This window comes from Pyrus communis, chromosome 11 (assembly GCF_041283825.1).
Source record: "Pyrus communis isolate YQ-2024b chromosome 11, ASM4128382v1, whole genome shotgun sequence".
NCBI lineage: Eukaryota > Viridiplantae > Streptophyta > Magnoliopsida > Rosales > Rosaceae > Pyrus > Pyrus communis.
This window is the reverse complement of record NC_142575.1, coordinates 495,116-506,550: the sequence shown is the minus strand read 5'-3', so window position 1 is coordinate 506,550 and position 11,435 is coordinate 495,116. Positions and strand designations below refer to the sequence as shown.

General features: G+C 34.7%; 2 long non-coding RNA genes, 2 other non-coding genes and 1 pseudogene across 5 annotated transcripts; 3 read left to right on the top strand and 2 right to left on the bottom strand.

Moving 5' to 3' along the window:
* Nucleotides 1–1,130: 1,130 nt before the first annotated feature.
* Nucleotides 1,131–4,045, top strand: LOC137743902 (uncharacterized). 2 transcript variants are annotated; one of them, XR_011069544.2, is made up of 5 exons: nt 1,131–1,297; nt 2,494–2,533; nt 3,212–3,278; nt 3,353–3,433; nt 3,864–4,045. It is a non-coding gene; the product is annotated as an uncharacterized LOC137743902 (long non-coding RNA). The 2 variants fall into 2 exon arrangements; XR_015953016.1 differs by lacking the exon at nt 1,131–1,297 and adding an exon at nt 1,597–2,395.
* A 1,300-nt stretch (nt 4,046–5,345) lies between these two features.
* LOC137743260 (uncharacterized) lies at nt 5,346–7,367 on the bottom strand (annotated as a pseudogene).
* Nucleotides 7,368–7,464: 97 nt separating this feature from the next.
* Nucleotides 7,465–7,536, top strand: TRNAG-UCC (transfer RNA glycine (anticodon UCC)). The gene has a single exon. It is a non-coding gene; the product is annotated as a tRNA-Gly (tRNA).
* Nucleotides 7,537–7,777: 241 nt separating this feature from the next.
* Nucleotides 7,778–9,494, bottom strand: LOC137743775 (uncharacterized). The gene is made up of 3 exons (XR_015953447.1): nt 9,004–9,494; nt 8,627–8,864; nt 7,778–8,082 (listed from the first exon to the last, which is right to left on the bottom strand). It is a non-coding gene; the product is annotated as an uncharacterized LOC137743775 (long non-coding RNA).
* A 1,695-nt stretch (nt 9,495–11,189) lies between these two features.
* On the top strand, nt 11,190–11,261 carry TRNAG-UCC (transfer RNA glycine (anticodon UCC)). Its single transcript has one exon. It is a non-coding gene; the product is annotated as a tRNA-Gly (tRNA).
* The last annotated feature ends 174 nt before the right edge of the window (nt 11,262–11,435 follow it).

The following is an 11,435-nucleotide window of genomic DNA, read 5'->3' as shown; positions in this document are numbered from 1 at the left end:
CTAGAGAGTAAGATAGAAATGTGAAATGGAAGACATCCTCTGCATTTAAATAGATACCCTTCGCTCTTTCATGATGTAATATCACTGTAGCTAGGATTTTTTACGACGTTGGATGTACTGCAGAAAATGCCCACGGGTAAAACAAGCCAAATCTTGGATTAAAAGTCCAAGACATTTTCACCTCACTTTCTTCCCAAACGCTTCTTGTTTGTAGTAAATTGAAAATCCAAAACGTTTTTGTCATGGTTTGCACTATAAGGACACTAAACATGCGGTAAAATATGTTTTAGTGCTATTTTATTGTTGGTTTAGTGCCCTCTAATGAAATAGAATATTTTTAAAAATAGAATTAGAGGGCACTAAACAAATAAAAAAAAAAGACTCTAAGTCATGTTATGTAGCAAGTAGTGAACTGTCTTGGTGAATTGGGTCTTCCTTTAGAATTTTACCCAATCCGTCTTGATCCAAAACATGTTATATGAATGGCTTATTGTCCATTATTCTAATTAAAATTTTGTAACTGGTTTTATTTGGGCATATTTCTGTAGATTATACGGTGTCAACTAACAAATACACACACTTGAGTACAAAACCCTTGTTGTGTAGGAGGTGACGTGAATTACAAAGATGCTGTTGTGTTGTGTTGTTTTTAGCTTATCTACTCAAACGTTGTTGCAAAGGCTGTTTTCTTCTGCAATCTCATCGATAGAATCTTTCTGCAATCTCATCGACAGAATCTTTCTGAAAATATCAAAATATGATGCTCCTTTGAGCTTTTTGAATCATTTTTAGCTTTTTGAATCATTTTTTAGTGTTTTGTCATGGAGTGATGTTTCAGTTTCAATATTTTGGGGCTCCAAGTGGAAATTAACTTTGAAGGAAAAAGATTCCTATAGCGATTAAATAAAGCATGACTGAAACAACGAGGAAACAGATTAAACTGTTGTCATCTTGTATGAAATTATATATATTAAAATTCAGTTGATGAATACTGTTCATTACATGTGATTTGACCGAAATGCCCCTCTTTTGATCACCATGGCTCGTTGTTTTTTGTGTTCAGCACAATGAAATTACATGTTTACCCCCATTGTCCACTTGTCGATCATTGTGAAGGTTAGCTGAATTGGGTCTGCTTCGAAACAAACTCCACTTTTGCTTCCATTTCGTCTTCTCTCTCAGAAACATTGCCTTCTCTCTCTCAGAAAGCACCAACAACACTGTTTGGCTTGCATAGGTTCGTGAATTTGATGAAAATTAAAATGAATTTAAGGAAAGGAGTTTGAAGAAAGCGAAGGTATGCAGATGCTACATGTTGAGATACTTCTGTAGAGTTTACAATCACACTACTTTTGTTGAATATCTCTTATGGCAATCATGCTTCCTTAACTATGTACTACTGCCTTACTCAAGCTTTTTATTCAGTTTTTGTACACTTCGATTGGTTTTTTCTGGTTGGTTCGAAATACTTTTGAGATTGGGAGACAACCCAGAAATTCAAATCAGAAAGAAAAAAAAAAAAAAAAAAAAACCGTGAATTTGGTCCCGATTCGAAGAAAATTTTAAGCCCAGAAAAAGCTGCGTTCCCTGGTGAGTTTTCCGGCCGATTTGGGGTTGATAATTATGTGATTTGAATATTCTGTGTTTAGAACTGTATATTTGAATTTCAAAATGAGTTTTCTTTGCAAATTTCCCTTTTTTATTTTGGGGGTTTTGTTTTCAAACTTGAACGCCTTTTATTTTGGGGGTAAGCAATTTAAAGTTTTGTTTAAGTTTTATTATATTGGAGTTGAATTTGGTTGTTCCTTGGGGTTGATTTTGTTCAAGTTTTGGTGGATTTAAATTTTTTTTTTCATTTTTCTTATCCATTTCTTTTTGTGATGATACATGCATGTAAATGTCCACTGTAGGAGTTCTGTAATAACAGTTCTCCATATCGTGAGGGAATATATTGTCATCCAGTTTGTAGGAATGTGAGGACTAAATTGATGTAGCCTGAAATAGTTTAGAGGAGTGCATGTATAAATAATAAACGTAAAACTTATTTTTCGTGTTTTTGTTTAGCTTATTTATGCTTTTAACTACATGGCATAGGTCTAACATGATTAGAATTTTAATGTCATGATGTGTGATGCTAATTATGCACAATATGAGTATCTATACCAAGAAAAACTTGAGCATCTATCTGTTCCTATTGAGTCAAGTGAGGCATCGTATGCACAAGCACGAGTCATGACTAATTAATGTCCTACGAAATAAACCATTTTTAAGACCTTATATCATTTGGATCTTTAGTTATGTAACAAGCTGGTCATTATGTTGCAGATTGAGACAAGTTTTGGAAAAGAAAACAAATTTAATTAAGTTTGGAGTTGATTTTGTTTGAGTTTAGAGGGTAAGTTCTTTAGCCGATTTGGGGTGGGTAATTTTGTGTTTAGAACTGTAAATTCTGTGCAAATTTCATTTTTCTGATTTTGGGGGTTTTATTTCCAGGCTAGAACGTTGTCGTTTTCTGAAGCCCTCTGTACGCAAGGTAAGAAATTTATACTTTTGGTGGATTTGGAGTTTTGTTTAAGTTTGATCACATTGTTTCACTATAATAATTTACATTGATTATATTGGAGTTGCAGTTAAATTTCATTGCGTTCTTGGATGAGTTGGTTTGTTCTAAATTTTGGATAAAGAATAATTCCCATTTGGGTATATATACATTGAACTCCAAACATTATATAACCAAAGGTATGCAAGAATCAGTGTTGATTTAAACATACGGCATTATATGTGTGTTAAAAAATAATGGACACCAGAGTAAACCTATTTAAGTATTGACTTATTAGTTTGACCATTTTTCTCCTCCTCAAACAAAATGCAATTTTAACTGTGCAAGGTTAGGAATATGCACCTCTCTCCTTGGGGTTTTCAGTGATGTGTTTTAATTGAATTACAGATTTGAGTAATTAGATTTTTCAATGCTGTTATTTTTTTAACAATTTATGATGGTATTTGTAAAAATTGGTTAGGTATTTTTTTTTAACAACTATAATATCATTTGATTTCAATTCATAATTACTTCTTTTGTTAAATTTAAGCTTGATTCTGTTAGTAAATTTTTATACTTTATGTTCAAATACATATATAGTATTTTATACGTATAATTTATTAACTTTTATAATGTTGTTGAGCATTTTGAGTGCGTTCTTTTTGTGTGTAGAGAGTGAAAAGTGCACTGTTCACAAAGGCAAAACAAAAGACAGCTTCTACGTATTGGAAGAAGAGAGGTTAGTTTGATTTCTTTTTTGATTTGGTTAAATCGAAGTTGGCTTGCGTCTAATTCAGTCGTTTGCTTGCACAGGTTGAAGTCACTAGCTTTATTAATGGTGGTAACTGAAATCAACCCAAGCTCATGTTAAAACGATACATAATTTTCAATATGGTGAGAACTTAGACCATTTTTTTTATCTTTTCCATTTTTTGAAATTTAGAAATTGAATTACTTTTCTATACCTTTTTGTGATCATGCATTGAGAATTTGTTAATTGTGTTAATATATATGAGGTAGAATTTATACTTTCTAAGATCCATTTCTCATGTTTAGAGATTGCTTGGTTTCGTATTGTCAAATAGTTTATGAATTTCCATATTAAGTGCGTCAATATGTTGTTGCAATAATTTAATTAGATGTGATATATGTTGATGTGTTTATACCTTTGAAACATAATTTTCCACACAATTTCTAATCCCGCAACAACGTGCGGGCAAAACTTTCTAGTGGAAACTAAAGTCGGCGAGGGAAGTACTTAATTATTAAGCACTTTGGATTCAATATTCGTATTGAATATTTTTGTTTCTTGTTGTTTGTTTAGGAATTTCACCGGCATTGCAAGCGGCTATGAGTCGACGGTTCAAGGTAGAAGATGAATTAATCATGACAAAAATCTACCTTTTAATTCCCCACAAAATGATAGGATGTCAATACTTTATAACTAAACTATCTAACTTTTTTAACTTGGATAATTTATAAATTGTCGTTCATTTCTTACTTCAATACGTTTAATTTTAGCGAGTTAACTAATTTATTTTTAGGCACCAAATGTGACCTATGGTCTCGTTTGATGTTTATGGTCGGATTCGATTGGATAAAATTGTGGATTCAACATACAATGAAGAAGTAAATAAATTTAACTTTTAAATATTGTCTAAATTGAAAATACAAGATGAATTAATCACGGAGTAAACTTATCATTTCGAATCTCGCTATATTTTAAGAGGATAGAATGAGCGAAGTTCCATCGCTTTCAGTTCTCTCCACTTTTGTGGACACTATTGAGACAGATTAATAAAATTTTGGTTTGCTACAAGGCGGGTCAGGGGTGGTTGGGTGGGAGGGGACACATTTGTTGACAATATCCTGCCAGAGGAATAAAATTTTTTGGAACTTGAATATCATGTATAAAATGACATGTTGGAACTCAAACTTTTGTCCAATTATCAAAGTATATTACTGCATTCACACATGGAAGATGCCATGGGTTGATCCAGAGATTTCTGGATTAATTAGTAAGTAGGTTGAAGCATATATAGCAGCACTATTGTATGCTGACTAAGTAACATATAAATAAAATATGATAAAATAATCAAATTCAATCTTTGACTCATGACACACATCTTCTAGGCATGTTCATCTATTATCTTAATCCTAACATGGAAATCGTTCTTTTAAAAAAAAAAAATGAAGACAAAAGTACTAACATGGACATCGTGCTTTTACATGACATGCATTCACTTCAATTTTTTTTTTCTTCCGGAAACAAGATATCAAGGGAGGGAGGAGATTCGGACATGGAATCTCAGATGTATAGAGTGAGTAAATGTCTTAATTACTTGAGCTACAAAGCTTTTACGGGTTTGTGATTTTTTCAATTATACAACGGTTATTTTTGTTGCTTTAATGACAACGTCGAGGGTAATGAAGGTTTAGGCAAGCAGAAACAACCCCCAAAGCAGAAAGGGCAATAAGAAACAGTAATTGGGCATGTCCGACTCCCACTAGTCTCTAACAAAAGATGACATAAATAGTTCGTTTAGAAGTGTTTTTAAAATGAATGAAATCGTTTTTAGAGAAAATGTTTTTGGTTTCCAAAAGTATATGAGCACTTCAAGTATTTTTTTCGAGATTCACTTGTATTTTTGTTAAGAATTGGTATAAAAAATATTTTCATAAAAAACGTTTTTAGTTATTTTGAAAGTATTTCCAAACGAATCCAAAATCAGGTGCCGAATCCCACAAAAAAAAACCTAACCCCACAGCCTGGGATAAGTATGAGTTATCTTGAACGACATGCGTTGAAGACGATCCAGGCCATTATATCTTGTCTACACAGAAGATATATCACTCGTTTATCTTTAGACTTATTGGCTAGGGCTTAACTGCTGCCAAGACCACAGAAACTTTACATGCAAGAAATCCAATCATCCCAGCTATGAGTTCTTTCGGCGTGAATACGATTGGGACGTCCCCCGAGCCATACTTCACTGTGAGTAAAGTGAAACCAATTGCCAATGCAAGGACAAATATTGGAACCTTAGATCCTCCGAAGGTTTGGTTGGTCTGTCCTGTGTTCGTGGAAGTCAATTCTGCAGCGGGCAATCCATCAACCGACCTTTGCAGTAGCAGGAGATAAAAGAAGCCGCCCATCCCACCTGTTAAAAATGCAAAGCGTATGTTTTCCGCAGCTGAGAAGGATGCGACTGATGTACCAACAAAGATCAGCATGGCATCGTAAAGCAGCAAAGACAGTTTCAAATCCTCGTATTCTCTCATGGTTTCCCCGTTTGATATCCCACTCACAGGTAGAGTTGATTCAGGGAGGCTTTTGGTGAAGATGGTGACGGGGTCAACCCCGGATAGCTTGGTGACAAGGTCTAAGTTGTACCATGGAGCTGTCACTTCCCTCCCCCAGCAAGGTATCCTCAGCCTTAAAGTTGTAACTAAAACCAGTATTTTATTTTCATCCTTTTCTTCCAACGAACTTTGGCGCCCACAGATAACGATCAAGCTCACACTTCCTAACCGCCATTAACCTGATTTTGGAAAGTCTAACAATTGTTAGCATGATTTGGTAAAACATGCGTAATGACAGTTTTCTAAATCAGTTTTTGATCCTATATAAATTCAACTAGTTCGCATACACCAGAGACAAGAGTACATATAGTGAATCTGCTAGCAGTAAATTTTCGGTGTGCACATTCATCGTTTTATACTTAGCCTATGGATGCTAAACGAATTCTAGTAAGTCTAACCTGATTCAAGACTGATCCAAACAGCTTCAATTTTTCCAAGCTTAGTTCCCTCAAAGGTGAACGGATCAACAGAACCTCTTTGAAAGTGAAGCACGCCATCCTTCGAATCTGTAGCATGGTCTGTTACGACACTCAACACTCGACGGTATCCTCTGTAATATTGAGTCACCATTTTCGTCTATCACGCAAAGGAGGATTCCAGCATTCAAGTCAGAGAGACCTGAGCCATAAACATTACTAGTGCGGTACCTAACTTAAACTTGTATAGAGGCTGAGATCCGTCATCGCCGAGAAAAGCTTTTCCACTGAGTTATCTGTGCAGATTTTCACTTCTGTAGATGGCAAGAGACGCGAAGGCTTTGCATAGCCCTTGGAATCTGAATAAAAGAGGAAAATTTAGTACACGGAAGATTTGATAGAAGTTGCATACGTGAAACGTCTAATGTCCCGCGCTTCATTTGGCCCTCCCCCAATGTTGTTTGTTTAACGCTACATATTTGACAAAAGTATAGAAATTCAAAGATTTCAAAGGCAAGGCATCCAAAAATTCAAACTTTTGATATTTGTATTGGATTCTATACATATCCTCCGATTAATCTCAATTCTCTCTATCTTTCTCTCTCTCTCACTCACACACACACACACACACACACACAAACGAACACACACAAGTAAATGGCCTCCAAAAAACAGAAGAAAATCCAAAATCAAGTTAATGAAATCTAATAACATTTCAAACCCTTTTGTCTTTAACTTCTAAACAAACAAATAAAGCATTAAAGCCAATCCCAAAATTTACAAATTTTCCTGAGTTTTCTCAGAAACCAAACAAAGAATTTATCTCTCTTCAAATGAAGGAAATCCCAGTGAGTGGAAAAGGATTTGGTGGGTGTTTGTTTACAGTGAAAACCAGAGAGTTTGGAATGAATTTGAAAACGCCGAGTTGGGGTGTGAAGGTGAAACCTTTGGCTGCTGCTCTGAAATTGGTTCTCTGGGTTACTTTGTCTTCTTAGTAGAAAGCTCTGATTGGTTGCAGAGACTGCATGCCTCAAAGGAATCGACTCCATGGCTGGCAGTTTCAGAGCCCGACGCAAGTTGCGTAGCAGAACAAATTAGAGTTCGTACTAATACAAAAATAAGTTTTTAAGATTACTGAACATCTGCGCGTTTGTAGTCCAACGGTTAGGATAATTGCCTTCCAAGCAATAGACCCGGGTTCGACTCCCGGCAAACGCATTTTTTTATTTATTTTCTGAGTTAAGCAGCACACAAAAGGTAAGTTGTGAATGAATAAAAGAACGATGCGTGGTTATTGTAGTTTAGTTGGTTAAGGACATTCATGGTTGCTTTGAAGTTCAGTTTTAAAAACTGAAATGAACGATCAAGGTGAAAAACTTGAGTATATGTCTTCATTCTCCATACACACGAAACATATTATTTTTTCTTCAGATATTATACACAAAACACATTCTGGTAATTTGACATATAATTTCAGCTTGTTTATCAAAAGGACTTTTATATGATTTCTCACTAATTGCTTGATGATTGATTTATATATAAATTCGAGACGTAAAAGCCAAATTTACATATAACTTTCCATTTCAACAAGATGTGAATGTGAGTTCTGGTGCTCCGTTTTATAGAGATCTTTTGTAAGCCAAAGGTAACATGAGAAGTTTCCTGACTCTCCTTACATATGCTCTCCTTGTGAAGTTATCGTAGTCGTTGTCTTCAATAGCATCCAAGATGCCACGATATAGCAATAACGTACGCTGACCATATCTGCAAAATTAGTACTGCACATCATCACAGGAAGTCGATATGTGTGTGTGTGTGTGTGTGTGTGTGTGTGTGTGTGTGTGTGTTACTTGAATTCAAGTAACAAATGCAATGCTGCAAATACATTCATTGTAAATTTGTAGTGTTATGTATATGTATATACTAGTCAACGGCTAGCCTTGTCAAGCTGAGAAACTCCCTCCTCTGAATCTGTTCTTTCATGAACTCTCTCCACTAATCAGTTACCTTTCTTGCAAAAATATCGTTATTGGATAACCCAAAATGTGCAAGCTCGTCTTGGGGAAGATAAACTCTGTCAAGCGTAGTACTATAAAAAATAACAAAAAAAGGGACATTGCTCGGAGAGATAAATAGAGCGAGTAAAGAAATTAAAACCAACGTGTGTTTTAGAACATCAGCATCCAACCCAAAAATGATTGACAATAATAAGAGAGGCTCAATATGATATAAACTACTCAGGCAAAGCTTCATTTTTCGACGCTGGACAACTCTCAACACGATGTATATGAATATTAAAGAAGCTTACTCCTCCCCAACGTCTCTAAGGATGTTGGTCAGTTGATTTGCAGTGCCAAAATGAATTGCCCCTTCATATACACTTTGAACAGGAATCAGAGAATCTGGTACAATTCCAATTACAGGAACACTCATTAAGCCAAAAGTTCCACCCTCGTAGTAGCTGTAAAAATATAGCTCTTGAAAATTCCAATAGTGGAATTTTTTCTTGTGTCCATTCGCATTCCCTCGATCAAATCTTTAAACGGCTATGATCAAACAAGAATATTGTATATGAGTAGAATCATGTAAATAATTTTTATGAAACTAATGGAATATATACATTAATTGCATGTTTGGAAAAGAATATCCAAGCACGATTAGTAGCATTAATAGATAATTAAATACCTTGATGTCTAAGGAGAAACTGAAAACGGTATGAGCCAGTGCGATATCGATTTTGTCGTGCGGGCGTCCTTCAAAAATGTCTTGCAGTCTCTCTTCCCACATAGCAAGAACGTCCGAGCTCATGTAGACAGAACCGGGGCCATCCACAATGTCACCTATCCTCCTGCCCCAAGCTGCATGCATTTCGATTTGACAAGAATTTAAAATAAAATAAAAAAATTTATCTACTAACGACTTCTAGTGGATGCAAGATCTTAAACGTATAGTTGATTATTTTGCATATAACCCAAAAATATGTTTTTATAGAAAAGGATCACGCGAGATTAATTTCTTAATAACGGTATACAATGCACACATCCAAACGACTGAGGACATACCGTGAGTCCCCCACCCATAAAAACTTCCTCTTTCATCTTGATTTGAAAATTATATATGTACACCATCACTTATTATAGAAATTCTTTGTGCAGGACTTTCGGATTTTGTTAAAAAATAAATTTTTATATCAACAAAGGATGAAAATACTTTGAGACGTTTATATTATTGAAATTTTATCAACAGCTTATTGACACTATATCAATAGTCTATTATGTCCAGAGAAAAACTTCTTGTTACTATATATATGACCATAGAGAGTTAAATTGTTAATTATCATAGAGAACCCATAAAGCTTTTCGGCGCTCCTCTGTCATCAATAACGTGCCTGAATCAAGACCATGCACCAGTAGTCATGCAAATGTGACAAATAGATTGGCGAGCAAAGATCATGTAATGCAACATATAGTTAACAAGTTTTGATGGGAAATAAAAGAATGAAGTTGGACAGTGGACCTAGATAGTACGTCTTGCCATATTCTTCACAAATCTTCCTGCATCTTTCATATGATTCTTCAACACAGCCAGGCTCCAACCGTGGTTTTCTGCGGCCGCCTTCTGTGGCCGTATTACACGTCTGAGACTGCCTCTGAATGATTTCTTGAACTTGTAAATCAGCAAAAGAGGGAATGCCTTGTATCGATAATTCCGGAAAAACAGGCATGCTTATAATTTGCTTGGCTGCTCTTACCACTTCACCCCTTCTTGCTGAGACCATATATTTTCGGGGCGGCAATTTTCCATTGCTGTCTCTCATGCATGCCTTTGTTGCAAGAGAAAATATTGAGCACATTGTACAATTACACTTCTTCTCAAAACTTCGTCGTTAATATATACAGATTGAAACATGAGATGGGTCTTAAACATATGAACACAACATCTTCTAGACATTTTACTGTTTAATTAAAAACTTAAAAATATGATAAATTAATCTTATATGGTGAGGAAAATAGTAAGATTCTCTGTCCTTTTAATCTCTTTTTTTCTTTTCTCTTATCTAAACAGTTATAGTTAAACCACATCAACAATATGCATCAAACTTTTTATAAAAAAGTAAAGACAAAAAATAAAATGTGAAAAAGGGAAAGGAAACAAGAGAAAATATAATGGGAGAGAATCTCATTTGAATTGCATATTTTACATATCTTACGTACTGTCTACCCGGTCATTGTCACAATGTACTAGGTAGAATAAATTATACAAAATAGTAGTAGTAATAAAAAACAGCAACGAAAATCTTGACAGGTGTGAAACAAAATCTGCCGTTGATGTGATCTGTCTTTATTTTATATCACATGGAAAACGTGCTTACATTATATTTTCATTTTCCGAGTGTATCAATTTAAATTACACAAAGCAAGGTCTGGTTGAAATATGAGAAATGTCTGCTAGGTGACCTTAACCTTATCAACACACACACACACACACATATATATATATATATATATATATATATCATGTTTTTTGCGTTCTGTTGAAGGAAAGGCGCACGACTGGCAAGATCATGTTGATTATGACGGTCCATTGCATACTAGGAAGAAGTTCACCATGCATGATATATATAATTTTAATATAAAAAATAACGGTCAAACCAATATTTTTGCACATTCATTGACCTGGCTTTAGAGAGTTTAAAGAACATTCTAGGCACTTAGCATAAACCCTAAATTGTGCCATTATTGCACAATATGTAGCTAGGAGCCATTAACGAACTTGTCAGTATTTTTAGATGTGAGAACCAATATGGTATCTGAAAGTCTGGAAATTTATATGAAAGAATAGATATATGTTCTTGATTTATCAACATCTGGGCGTTTGTAGTCCAACGGTTAGGATAATTGCCTTCCAAGCAATAGACCCGGGTTCGACTCCCGGCAAACGCATCATTTATTTATTTATACTTTTTTTATTTTTTTTATTTTTTTTACTGATGCAAAGAAAATAAAAGTTTAAAAATAGAAAACAAGGAGCGATGGAACAAAAAAAATTAAAAATCCCATTGTCATTTTTTTTAACGAGTAATACAAGATACTCACAAAACACAACCACATTGTTTA